General features: G+C 35.6%; 1 non-coding gene across 1 annotated transcript; it reads right to left on the bottom strand.

The window, feature by feature from the left end:
- Nucleotides 1-364: 364 nt before the first annotated feature.
- On the bottom strand, nucleotides 365-471 carry LOC125586536. The gene has a single exon (XR_007323072.1). It is a non-coding gene; the product is annotated as a small nucleolar RNA R71 (small nucleolar RNA).
- Between the last annotated feature and the right edge of the window lie 14,731 nt (nucleotides 472-15,202).

Below are 15,202 nucleotides of genomic sequence, written 5' to 3'. Positions count from 1 at the left end.
TCGACCCATTGGTGCTTATGACCGGCCCAACATTCATGGTCATAGACTGGGAATCCGAGCACCGGCTGTGGCAGCCAACAACTTTGAGGTCAAGTCAGGACTCCTCAACGTGATCGAGAACAACAAGTATCATGGCTTGGCTCTAGAGGACCCATTTGATCACTTGGATAGGTTCGACAGCTACTGTGGGTTGTCAAAAACCAATGGTGTGTCTGAGGATGCCTTAAAGCTGAAGTTATTCCCTTTCTCTTTGGGGGATAAGGCACGTCAGTGGGAGAAGTCTCTACCCAGCGACTCTATCACTACTTGGGATGAGTGCAAGAGAGCATTCTTGGAGAAATTCTTCTCATCCTCAAGAACTGCTAAGCTGAGAAATGAGATCTCAAGTTTCCAACAGAAGAACTTAGAAGGCTTCAGTGAAGCCTGGGAGAGATTCAAGGGCTACCAATCTCAATGCCCACACCATGGTTTCTCTAAGGAGAGCTTGCTGAGCACATTCTACCGTGGTGCTCTTCCTAAGTACAGGGCCAGACTGGATACAGCTAGCAATGGGTTCTTCTTGGGGAGAACTGAGGAAGATGCAGAGGAGCTGGTTGACAACATGGTAAAGAGTGATGCAGTCTACAGTGGAGACCACGACAGAAGCAGTCGAACAGATGATAAGCAGACGAGGAAGGAGTTGAAAGCTCTACAGGATAAGATAGACATCCTCCTTGCTGATAAAGCCACACAAGAGCAGCTGCACTTTGTTGGTAACCCAAGCCAAGAGACACCACCTGTTGTCCATGAGGTTGAAGGTTTGGAAGGTCAGGAAGAGCTGTGTTTCATCAACAACAATGGTAGCTGGTACAAAAAAGAGCCCAACTTTCAGTACAACAACTACCAACAGAAATCCTATCCCAACAACCAACAGAGTGGTTATCCGCCTCGAAACAACCAGCAAGGCAGCTATCAACCTCAGCAAAACCCCTCATCTGGTTCCTCTGCTCCTCAAGAGAGCAGCACTGACACCCTGCTGAAACAAATCTTGGAGTCTCAGACTAGAAGTGAGAAGCATGTTGGTTATGAGTTGAAGAACCTTCATTCCAAGATTGATGGGAGCTACAATGAGCTCAACAACAAGTTCTCACATCTTGCTTCTACAGTCAAGAATTTAGAGAATCAGTTTGCTTCCATGAACACTCACCAGACTCGCCAGCAAGGATCTCTACCTGGAAAATCTGACCAAAACCCCAAGGAGGCCAAAGCTATCACCCTTAGGAGTGGTAAGCAGTTACCTCCTACAACCCTCACCAGGGATGCTGAAAACTAGGTGAAGAGGTGGCCATCAACTTAGATGATGAAGTGGTGATTGTTGATGAGAAAATCAATGATGAAATCTTGGAGAAGATTGTGGAAGCCAAGGGTAAAGGAAAGGTTGGGGAAGCGAAGAAAACAGTGAAAGATGGTGAAGTTCTTGCTCCAGCAAGTGAGAATTCTTTTGTTCCTCCTCCCTATGAACCCAAACTACCATTCCCTGGTAGATTCAAGAGGCAGCTGCTAGAGAAGTACAAGGCTTTGTTTGAGAAGCAAATGAGTGAAGCTCAGGTTGCAATGCCCATCATCGATGCTTTCATGTTGATTCCTCAATACAACAAGTTCCTGAAAGATGTTGTAGCTGCAAAGAAGAAGGAAATGGAAAGCATGATGATTCTTACCCATGAGTGCAGTGCCATCATCCAAAGGCTTGATGTTCCAGAGAAGTTAGAGGATCCAGGATGCTTTACACTACCTTGTGCTCTTGGACCTATGGTATTTGAGAAATGTCTCTGCGATTTGGGAGCTAGTGTCAGCGTGATGCCTTTGTCTGTTGCAAAGAAGCTTGGATTCACTCAGTACAAGAAGTGTAAACTCTCTCTGGTGTTAGCTGATCGTTCAGTGAAGTACCCTGTGGGCATCTTAGAGGACCTACCTGTGAAGATTGGAAGGTATGAGATACCTACAGATTTTGTGGTGCTTGAGATGGGTGAGGAGGCTCAGGACCCATTGATTCTTGGAAGGCCATTCTTAGCTACAGCAGGAGCAATTGTTAAGGTGAAAGAGGGCACGATTGATCTCCATTTGGGTAAAGGGCATGTTCTCCACTTTGACATCAAGGAGAAAATGAAGAAACCAACTGTGTTCGGGCAAGCCTTCTACATTGAAGAGATGGGCACTCTTACTGATGAGCACCTTGAAGAGTTACCACCTGAGGACGACGAGGAGGGATCATCTCCCTCTACTCATTCTCCATAGAAGGTAACCCACTACTTTCCCTTGTATATACCATTTCATTTTTGCATATTAGTTTTCTCTTTTTGGGTATCTCTCTCTCCTTGACAACACAGAGACTGTGTTATTTAAGTTTGGGGGAGGTACCAAGTATTTGATCACGTTTGCTTTGATGATTTTGAGTCTCATGCATTGCATTATACATATATATTTGCATAAAAAAAATTCATTTAGTTTGCATCATTGGCATTTCTAGGAGAGTCTAGAGCATATAGGTTGCATTTACTTGCATTGGGAGCAATGATTTGAAATGCCTTGTAAAGAACATTACTTTGCACCTGAATAGCTTATGCACCTCTCAAAAACACTTGTACGCTTCGAGCCTTGAAGACTCTTCCTGAAACTTGTTGATTGCTGAAACTCAGTCTTTGAAGCCAACTACAACCTTATTTGAACTGAACGAACTTAATGCTTTTTGCTCATGGTCCCTTGTGTACTGAGTCATGGCTATACACACTTGAGTTGTCACATCCTTTATGCCAATCTTATTTTGACAAACTCTAGTGGTAGACCACTCCCAAAACCTTTCCTTTCTTTTAAGCTTTCATTATTTGATGAGTGAGGCCTTTTTCGGAAAGCCTTACATGTGCATAATGTTGAGAGTATCGGGAACGACAATGCTTGGTCTTCATTCTTGCTAGATTAGGCACTCTATTGTCTAGCTATAGGTGGGGGTGAGTGTGGTGACTATGGTTTGGAAGCATGAAAATTTCAAAGGAAAAGAATAGACTCTTTGTGTTCAAATAGATAATCTTATTGGAATTAATAGATAAACGTCTAGCTCGAGTTTATGAAAAGTCTTGGCCCCGAAAAAAAAAAATATATATATAAAAAAAAAAAAAAAGAGAAAGAAAAAAGGAGCTAGCAAAGTTGTTTAGAGTTAAGATTTGTTTAGAAGTTGAGAAAATCCTTTATAGATTTCAAAGAAAAAGAGTTTTATGTGCAAAGTATTCTTGGGATCTTTTGGTGAGAGATGGGAGTTGGGTTTTGACATTGGGAAGTGATTGTGGAACCTGTATGTTTGGAAAAAGGGTAGAACAATGGAGATTGAGCATTGTATGCATGAGTTGGTCCCTTTCTTAGATATATTATGTGCAATGTCAAGACTACTTGTTTTGAGAGTAAACCACTTTAAAAGATCATGGATTTTGAACCTCTTGACCTACTTGAATAAAAACCTTCCCTTACTCAACCAAATGATTTGGACCAATTGACCATTTGCAAGAATTCACTTGATGCTATGCTTAATGAACTTGATAGTTGGCTGATTTGCATGTGTGAATGCATGATGATGAATGTAAGGATGAAAAGAGTTGAGATAGGCCTAGAGAAGCTAGAGTATAATAAGAGAGGGTGTACTAATGCTGAATGTAAATGTTGATTTGAGTGCTTTGTGTGTTTCTTTTGGCTATGAGCTCCCACCTTCAAACCTCTCTCCCTATGAGTTCTAGAAAGTTCACTTGAGGACAAGTAAAAGAATAAGTTTGGGGGAGTTGATATCTTGCATATTCACATTGCTTTATCCATTTATTCATGTGCATTTTCATCATATAGATTAGGATTTAGCCATGTCTAGGTTGCATTTTGCATACATATGTCTCTATTAGGTATTGGAGTACCACATGGAGTTCCTGGAGACATTTGGGTACATTTGGAACTCAAGGGAGGTGATTAGAGTGATCTTTGGACGAGCACTGCCTGGAGCGACTTCCCGGAGCGACTACATGAAGTCGCCGTGACACATATCTCGGAGCGACCTTGCCAGAGCGACGTAGAGAGGTCGCTCGCGTTTCTATCGCGAGACACCCCTCCCTGAGCGACTTGCCAGAGCGACGTTTCAAGGTCGCTCGCGTTTCCATGGCGAGACGACATCCAACGAGGTCCGGAGCGACGTCTTCAGAGCGACACAGCCAGGTCGCTCGCGAGGAGACGACCCGAGAACGACGTCTTCAGAGCGACACAGCCAGGTCGCTCACGAAGAAACGACCCAGGAGCGACCTCTCGCAGCGACGTGCCGAGGTCGCTCCGCATCTATTTGTTTGGCGAATTCATGATTTCTCAAGGGCCTTTTGGTCATTTCATTATGCACGTTTTTACTTCTGAAAACCTATGTTTTTAAGGACCTTTGTAAGCCACCAGAGAGAATCTCTTTTTTTTTGGAGAGAAGAACTAGTAAAAAACCTCTTTTGATTCAGATTTCATTGCTTTCATCTTGTGTTCTTGTTGATTTCTTATCTATTTCTCTACATGGTTAATCTGAAATCCAATATGGGTTTAAGAGGAATCATGGAGATTAGTGAGTAATCACCTTTTGAATTCATGGGTTAGGGAGATTAAGGGTGATTAGGTTAGTTCTAGAATGTTTTAGTGTAGATCATTCTTGTTCCTTGCTAGTAGAGTATTCCTAATGCATCTTCTGAGTTGGCCACTCAAAAGTTGATCAATAGGCATTTCCCACCCGAAAGGTGTTTGATGAAATGCCTGAGACAACTCTCCTAGGCTTTTAGTATACTTTGCCAAAGACATTTGTTGTTAAAGGTGCTAAGATAGCTAATAGACTTGTTAGTAATGATTGCTTTCATATTATTCAACCAAAGACATTTGATGTTTGAGATATGTTAGCAAATGAGCATTTATCTAGACATAGAGCTTGCTTAGAATTGTGTCTAGGCTTAAGATTGATAGTTTGATTGATCATTTGCCATCCTTAGTTCGATACTTGATCACCTAAGGTCTAATCCCTATGCCCATGAGTTCTCTTTTCCCTTAGTCAAGATAGTATCATTTTGTTATTGCTTTCTAGTATTAGTAGTAGTTTAAAACTCATCTAAATCATTGGTTGCACTTAGATTAAGTGAGTACTTGCATTCTCAGTGCTTTGATATCCCTCAGAACTGGTTCGACAATCACTATACTACAACATTTGTCTTAGGAGCCTTGAAAACTCCTAACATCAATGGCACCATACCAAAACCAACTACCGACTCTGCTGATTATGAAGATTGGATGGCGAATAATCATCTTCTTGTCACTTGGATCAAACTAACTATCGAATCCAAGCTACGGTCCAACATCTCTCATAAGGAAGAAGCTAAAGACCTATGGGATCACATCAAACGCCGGTTCGGACTTAAAAGCAGAGCTAGATATCAGCAACTTCGAGCATCTCTTGCAACCTGTCGACAGTCTAGATCCTCGTTAGAAGACTATTTCGGTCGACTAACCAAAATATGGGATTCCATGGCTGAGTGTCTAACAGTTAGCTCGTGCAAGTGCGGTAAGTGCGACTGCAATCTCATGGAAGCTCAAAAAAAAGAACGTGATATTATCAGAGTACACGATTTTCTTTTCGGTCTTGATGACGCAACTCACGATCCAGTTCGTTCACAAATTTGCGCTCAAATTCCTATTCCGGATCTTGACACCGTTTATCTGACCATAGTACAAAACGAGACCGTCCAGATCAACTCACATAAAGAACCACCGGCGTGCTTAGCTTCGCAGCTCAAACACCAGTGCATTCAACTTCATCTTCAACCTCTCGACAATCGAACCAGAGCTATGACAGCTCTCGACAAGGAAACTCAAACAACAATGGTTCTTGACCTCGATATGTCAATCCAGACGCAAACATTACTTGCACCACTTGTGGCCGTCTTGGTCATAGAGCAACATGATGTTTTCTGATAATTGGATATCCAGAATGATGGGGAACCAGAACAAGAAACAGAAACAACTACCAAGGAGGACAGAACACTACACCATCAACGGAATCAACAAACTCAACACAAGCAAACTCCTCCCAAATAGCTGCTTCACCGACTCAAATCAAAGTAAACTCTGCTCTAACCGAAACAGATCGACAAGGACTTCCTGGCATAACCGACGCACAATGGCATACGCTTGTGACTCTCATGAACTCGCAAAAGACACGATCCGATACACGTCTGAGTGGTAAGAACGATGAACTTCTTTGGATCTTGGATACAAGGGCCACACATCACATGACTGGCCGCTTTGACCTTCTCAAAGACATTCGACCAGTTGCACCAGTTCCCGTGACACTACCAGCCGGAGCCGACGTTTTGTCTAATCAACAAGGCACCATTCAATTAACATCCAATATACACTTGAAAAACGTGTATTATGTGGATGGGTTTCACACAAACCTGATATCTTTCGGATAACTATTAACTGATCAATCTATTGTTCGCCAAGTTACTAATAGACTTGTGGTTTTGCAGGACCGCACCACGAGGACGCTGATTGGAGCGGGTGAACGTGAGAGTGAGGGACTGTACCACTTCCGAGGGATTGAGACTGTGACCGCTTTTCAGACAACTACAGCCGATGAAGGTGTTCTCTGGCATCGTTGTTTGAAATGAAGAAACCTAATGGAATGATCAAATGAAAAGTTTCTTTTTTTTTCGACATGAAAAGTCTTCTTTTTAACCAAGTGGTTTTGGGCTAGTGGTAAAGGGGTTCCAGCTAGAGCTTCCGTCATGGGTTTGATTTTCTTTGGACATCCATAGACGCTTTAAATGACAAGAAAATCCTAATTTTTTTGGACCTTTTGGTAATTAGTTATTGGGCGTAGAAAACTGCTATAAAAAAGTCTTCCTTTTTCTGGACGGCAAACGAAAAGTCAATATTCTCCAAAAATGAAAAAAATACTTCATTAAACTTACGTTGGTTTTAGATTTTAGTTTGCTTGGTCGGTGAACATTGACTTATTAAAAATACGTACTAGGGGTGAATGGGAGATTAGTTGGGTTTTGTCTTCCTTCTTTAGTTTTATTTATTTTTAAGTGACTGAACTTTACTAATCACAATATAGCTTTATTTTTAAAAGTTAAAACCAATATCAAGTTTCTATTAAATTTTACTAACCATTTTTACTTTAACTTTTAGAGGTACAGTAAAAAATAAAAGCAAACTTTTTATTATGTATTTTAGGCCAAAAACTTACATTTTCTTTTATATATGCTGTAGAATCTGTAAAATGAACAAATTATCTATAATATCATATAAATTAGATAATCATGATAAAGATATCTATAAATATTTTAATTTAATTTAGGTTTTTTTTAAATTACTGAAATATTTTAAATAGCATAAATACTATTTAAATATTGCATTTTAAATAACAGTAAATTTTGATAATTTATAAAAAAATATTAATATAAATTATCTTAATTAAAAAAATAATTATTATATATATACATGACATATTTTATTTAAAATATTTTATTTTAAAATATCTACAACAATAACTTACAACTACAACAAATTCAACTACAACAAAAGTCTATGCAAAAAAAAAGCATACAGTAAAAACTTTAACAACTAATTTACCTACAACTAAATTTATATATCAAAAAATTTACAGGCACAGTCGAACCAATCAACACCATTATATTCTCTTTTGAAGATAAAATTGTAACTCCGTAATATTATTTAATTATCTATGTTCATTTATATATATGATATCTTTATGTAGGCAAATCTTTTTTTTTTATGTAGGCAGATCTGGATATGAATAATTGTTATTTTGGATCTAACAAATCCAAATTTAAAATCTGGTATCATAAAATTTTAAGATATGTGAACATTTTTTTTATATGTAATTGATGCATTTATTTTTAATCATTTTTTTAATAACAATACATATTAATACTAGTTTTAATTAGAGAAATTGCCACAAATACCACATTCATAGTACCACTTTTCATGTTTACACTAATCCATTTTATCCTTACTTTTAATGAAGGGTAAAAGACATTTATACCCCTAGGGTTAACTAATTTAGACTTAGGGTTTAAAGTTGAGGGGTGGAGTAAGGTTTTTGGAATGTAAAATTTAGGTTTCTAAGAAATATATAAATAAATGCTTAAAAATATATAAAAAATTTAAAAATAGTTTCAAATATATTTTTCGATTTTCAAAAAGAAATTTTGAAAAAAATAAAAAAAAATTCGAAAAAAATCAAAAAAAAAAATTAGAAAAAGTTCGAATTTGAAAAAGTATAATTCGAATACATAAAAAAAATTTAATTTTAAATTTTTTTTTGCTTTTTATTTATTTAAATAATGATTTATTATATATATAGATAACAAGGGTATTAGAGTCTTTTGCCACTTAATGAATAAAGTATTTTTGAAAATATCCCTTTAGTAGTGGTAAAAAATGAGAAGTGGTACCATGAAAGTGGTTAAAATAAAATTTCCCCTTTTAGTTAGAAAGCAACAACGATTAAACAAAAGGTGATGTACTATAATTTCCTATTTCAAGTAATATTGAAATATTAATTTGGTGATATATTTGGACAAGACAACAATAAACTATAAGAGAATAACCAAATTGAAATATGCATATTAAAAACTTGTGGATGCAGATCATTTAGGTTTAGAGTATAACCCTAAATGATAAAATGACTGAATCTAACTTTAGACTTGAATGCTTTATTTAAAATAAATTTAGAGAAACTTTTTATTAACGGGTTTGCATTTCTCCAACATTTTCAAACATTTCATCAATATCTATATCTAGTTTTGTGATGTTAACTAGGAGTGGTAAAATGAGTTATAACCTAATAACTGGTTGTTTTCAAACATATACTTTTTACTGGTTGTTTTTATATATACTTATATATATATATATATATATATATATATATATATTGATGACATCTACTTTTTTATGTAAAAGAAAAATTGTTTATATATTAATCATATTATCTTCTAAAGTTAACCTATTATTAGGTGTTTAATTTATTTAGTATTTAATATTAATGTCTTAGATTTTAGTATTTGAATTTTAAATATATTATGAAAATTATTTTATTTTATTTATGTTTGATCGCGAGTTAGCTCATTTAACTCATGATCTATATGATCTAAGTTCGAGTTTACATATTGAAGCTCATATAATAAATGTGATGAGCTGAGTTAGCTCATGAAACATTCAAGCTTTTTTTTTTTTTTTTTGGTCATCAACAAACAGACTCATATAGACTCTGCGAACCAATCTGGTAACTCCGCATCCATGTGAACGACGAAAGACGATTGTTTTCTGGCACATCGTGCTAGACTATCCGCCTTTGGATTTTCCGTCCGGGGTACATAAATAATCTCTGAGCTAGTAAAACGTGTCTTCAATAGCTTTATGTCGTGCAGATAACTCTCAAACGCCGGCCATTCCTCTGGTTCCGAAACCATCTTCACCAATTGAGAACAATCTGTAGCAAAAGTAACCTGAAACTGATGTAATTTCCTCATACATTCCATAGCCCATATCAGTGCTTCCATCTCTGCATGAAGAGGTGAAATACATGCCCTAGAATTCCTTGCACCCATCAATCCATGAAAGCCCTCGAGTATGCTATACCATCCTTGACCTGAATAAGGTTCTTTATCTTTCCAGGAACCATCTACAAAGCACCAACGACCAACCCGCGGCTGGCGATTTAAAACCTCAGTCTGTTGTGGTACCTGCTTAGTTTTCATCACCTGAGCCTCAGCCTAAAGTGTTGATTCAGTTTCTGCAAGCGTAAGTATATCTCTTGGATCAATATCCAAATTACTAAAAACCTTATTATTCCTTCATTTCCAAATATACCATAATATCCACGCAAACTGATGATCTTCCATTTTCGGGAGTACCCTCCAGAAAAGATGATCCATATTCGTAAATAGAGAACTAGTGGGGAAGTAGGCTGGGTTAGACGGTATCTTTGACAAAGCCCAAACTTGACGCGCAGGAGGGCACTAAAAAAACACATGGTTTATTGATTCCTCCTCAGCTTCACATCTAACACAACAAATATCTCCCTTCATTCCTCTTGCTTGCAAATTCTTCTTAACAGCTATACATCCGGATACCATTTGCCATAAAAAGTGTTTAATCTTCGGAGGGCATCTCACCTCCCAGCAGAACGCTTTCAGAATATCCACTGTGGGACCATAAAACACTGATGGTTTTGCCTTGTCCGGATAGACCCGTTCTAACTGATATCCTGATTTAACTGAATATTTCCCATTATATGTGAAGTGCCATCCATTCCTATCCACCATCTGAGTCTTACTCAAAGGAATACTTTCAATAATTTGAGCATCCTGGGGATCCACCAAATCCCGAATTTCTTGCGACTTCCAAGTTCGTGAAATTGGATCTATCAAAGAGTCCACTGTGAGGTCCTGATAAGTGTCATGTTGATTTTTTTTGCTGGTCTCGGGCGAGTGGTTGGGAGCCATGGATCACTCCATACAGAGATAGAGGACCCCATTCCCACCCTTTGATTAGTCATTTGCTAACCAGAGATCTAGCAGATACAATACTCCTCCAACCATACAACGGGAGTATGAATGGATCGGTTCTAACGGTGAGGCATTCCTATAGTACCGTCTTTTAAAAACTCTAGCAAAAAGAGTTGAAGGCTTCTCTATCAGCCTCCACAATTGCTTTCCAAGCATAGCCGTATTGAAATCCGTTATGTCCTTAAAACCCATACCTCATTCGTCCTTATTTGTACATACTTTGTCCCATGACTTCCAGTGCATACCCCTTGTATTTCCCCCTGGGCTCCACCAAAATTTTGATACCGCACTCGTCAATTTCTTCACCGTTGCCTTTGGTAACCGATAAACCGACATCACATGGTTAGGCAAAGCCGTGACTACTGATTTAATGATTACTTTCTTCCCACCTTTAGAAAAAAATTTAAACGTCCATCCATTCACCCTATTATTCAAACGGTCCTGAACAAATCCAAAAATTTGTATCTTGGATCCCCCAAGACTCTCCGGCAGACCCAGATATGATCCCATCCCTCCTAAATTATGTATCCCTAGGATGTCTCTCAACTCCTGTCTAGTGGACTCAATCTTATGTCCAAATTGAATCGAGGATTTATGAAAATTAGTCAGTTAGCCCGAGACCACCTCATATTCCTTCAAAATCCTAAGGATAGTGTGACATTCTTCCTTCTGTGCCTTACAAAAAAAAAACTATCGTCTGCGAACAACAGATGAGAAATCGAAGGGCAAGCTCTGGCAACCTTCATTCCCGTGAATTGATTACTCCTTTCAGCCTTCTTAATATTTGCAATCAAAGCCTCATTACACATGATAAATAGATAAGGGGATACGGGATCCCCCTGCCGTAAACCTCTTTGAGGAACTATATGTCCACGCGGCTGCCCATTCAATAAAATATGATATTGAACTGATGAAACATTCAAGCTTATTATGACCTGAGCTGAATTGAGCGAGCTAACTCATTTTGACACCCCTAATGTTAACATGTTTATCTAATTTCAACATTGATTCATCCCACTTACACTACAAGAAAACAGCTTGTTTCTTACTGACGATTTCGTCAAAAATCCGTCGGAATAAGTCATTTTCGACGAAAAAAATTCATCGGTTCTATTTCGTCGGAAAATAAAATTCGTCGGAATTTCGTCGGTTTTTATGACTAATTTCTAACGAAATTTCGGTGGAAAATTTTTCAATGGTATTCGGACGGACAAATTTCCTACGAAATTCCGACGGAAATATAATCCGTTGGAAATTAAAAAAAAAATAAAACAAATTTTATTTAAAATTTGTTTACTTAAATAAAAAATTTAAAAATCGTGTATAATAAATATTTTAATTATTTATATATAAATAAAATAAAATTCAAAATTAGAAAGCGTTTTTGTAATATAATAATTTTTAATCGTTTATAAGAAATGTTTATATAAATTTTTTAAAACATAAAACGTTTTATAAATTGAAAATATTTTAGGACAAAGAGAAAACGTTTTAATAGTTTTTTTTAAAAAAAATTTGTAATTGAAACCGTTTTCTAAAAATTGAAAAACATTTTATTAAATCTAACAAAAAACATAAAAACCTTTTATATATTGAAAAAGTTTTTAAAAAAGTGAAAAACATTTTGATAAACTTTAGAAACCAGAAAACGTTTTATAAATTATAACAAACTTAACATTTTTTTATGAAAACTTAAAATTAATGTTGTATAAAAATCTTTAAAAGTTTAATAAAATCATAAAAACGTTATAAAACAACAAAAATAATAAAAACTTGAAAAAATTATATATGTATATATATATATTTTTAAATACAACTTCAAAAATTATAAAAGCTCCAGAAAGGTTTTAAAATTTGAAAAACTTTTTAATTAAAACATCAGTATTTTAAAATTTTAAATTTATAAAATTCTATTCTAAAATTAATGTTGAGTTTTATTTATTTCAACTAAAATCAATTATTTATAAAGAAATTTCCTTACAATAAATATATATATATATATATATATTATAAATCTCATTCTAATTTCTGATGAGGGTGTCTGGGAGAATTTGGTAGAAAACAACAAGAACATGGTTGAAATAAAGCAATAGCATAAAATTTGTGAGTAAATTACATAAATATAAAGACCATCTATTAAAAGAATGATTTTGCATTGGTTTTTAATTAAATAGAAAGAGAAAAGATACACGCCTTCTACCAGTAGTGAAAAGTTCACTTCCTTTTCTCTTTTGTTTACAAAATACCTTTTGTTTTACGCAATGAAAATTATGAAATCAACAATATGCGTTGGATGTCGAAAAAATGAAAGAAACAACGATAAAGAGGGGGCATAGTTGGTCGAGACAAATAAAAAAAAAAAAATTTGGCTGTATAACCATCAAACAAATTATAATTCATTATATGTCCAAATATCCTAATACACCAATACACCATGTATCTAATTATATAAAGTAGAGATTTGCTTCACTCCCAGATGGTACATATTGGATTACACGTCATAAAATCAAGATCTGTGAAGCCGACACGTGGCTCTTAAGAATGTGTTTTCGTGCAGTTAACTCACTTCTTCTTTCTCCCCGTTAAACAACCTCGCCGCCTTCATGTCGTTAGATGTTCTGTCCAATACCTTTGTAGTCACGACGATAACGGTTGTCGATTTGATTCAATGAACAAAATTAATGTTGTCATTAACATCATCGAACCACTTAACCCATGACGTCTCATACACCTCTCGACTTTTTGCTTGCCGATCTGAGCCTATAAATAAGCAAATTTTGGAGCTGTGAGGATCATCGCTTTCTTCAAAATCATTGCAATCCCATGATCCGGAATGGCAACCTTTTCCGGTCGCTAGCGGCTTTGAAGACAGGATGTTGTAACACCACCGTCGAAGTCCAATGTAACACCAACGTCGAAGTTCGGTGTCGACATGCTCCTCTTCAAGAGTAAAATCAGATCTGGCAGTAAACCTTTCTTATTTTCTGTTTCGATTTCATTAAGAAAGATATTAATCGAACCGGTATAAAGGATGGAGATCATGCCATCAAAAGCCCAGGAGATGCTGAGGATTCCGACGACTCCACAGTGGTCGCCACCAGCCTTAGTATCGGACTGAATCTGGTAGCCGATGACAGTCAAAACAGTGGCGCCAAGAAGAGAAAAGTGGCTAAGAACTCCGGGACAAAAGCTTTGTATAAAGACCACTTGGTCAGCTCATCCGCATCAAAAGACAGAATAGGCGGTGGTTCTTCGTCGTCCCTCACCGCTAATCCCTATGATCATTCCACCTCCTTCACCATTTAATGATTCAATTTAAAATGTATATCAAGAAAACTGGTATTATTTTTTTTGGATCAAATGAAAATTGGTATTCATTTTTTGTGTTTATGGATGGATAGAAGAACATGTTTTTTTTTAAACCAAAAAAGGAAGGTGGGTTGTTTATAAAATGAGTTCTTTGTAAAGATTATATTAGTTTTGCAGAAGAAAACGATTTGATTTCGCGAGAGAACGATGATAACGATGTACATATTAGGTGAAATGAGTTTGGGCCAAACGTAAAAGAGGCTAGATGAACAAAATTCATAATAACTAGGTCTAGAATAAATAATGTTACGATAATAGAAGTTCTTTTATATGAAATGAGACTTAATAGGCTGAAAAAGATTACCGGCCCATGATTAAAAAAAACACTTGGAACCATATACAGAAACATCTGTTTTGTGATTATCGAGGGATGAAGGAAGGTTTGTTCATGTTTCCCACATAATATAAATGATTTTTTATTTTAATAATTAACTATTATTTTTTCACTATTTAAATTAATAATTTTCTAGGAAGATCTATAAAAGAGAAAGTGATACTAAATTTGAAGAAATAAACATATAAAAATTATTCATCTTCCCATGTTAAGCACAATCAGCTATACTTTTAAAAATTCAATGTACTTACTATCAAATTCAAAATATAACAAATCTCTATATTAAAGTGAAACAAATACATTTTCATGTATTTTTAATGATAAAGATATAATTTTTCTTTCTCAGAATATATATATATATATATATATATAATTTAAAAATAATAAAATAAGTAGTGAACATTGAGATTAATGTTAGTTTAAAATTTTATTGAAAAGAAATTAAATATTTATTTATATTATTTTCTTCATTGAGATTTGAATTTTGTAATAACGTTACTGTATAATGTCATGCACAAAAACATCTTTCATTCTCATTCAACAAATAAATAAAAAATCATAAAAGCAACTAAAATAGAGAATCTCAAGTCTCAACCCACATAATTATCTCATAACAATTATCATTCTCCACTAATCTTAACAAAACATGAATCAATAATTAAATAATTACCAAATTTATCATATAAACCAAACAAATGAAAATTCCTAGAATAAATATTAAATTTAACTATGCTATTTTTCCCCTTAATTTCACTAATATTTAGGTACACTAACCATTAAAATCGGTGCGTATGAGACTGAGTAAAAAAATATCTACTTAATCTATACAAAAAGTGTCATTCCAATCATCTGGAAAATCAATACAGTGATTGTT

Source organism: Brassica napus, chromosome C4, assembly GCF_020379485.1.
Source record: "Brassica napus cultivar Da-Ae chromosome C4, Da-Ae, whole genome shotgun sequence".
NCBI lineage: Eukaryota > Viridiplantae > Streptophyta > Magnoliopsida > Brassicales > Brassicaceae > Brassica > Brassica napus.
The sequence above is the reverse complement of the archived record's forward strand: the minus strand, read 5'-3'. Positions and strand labels throughout refer to the sequence as shown.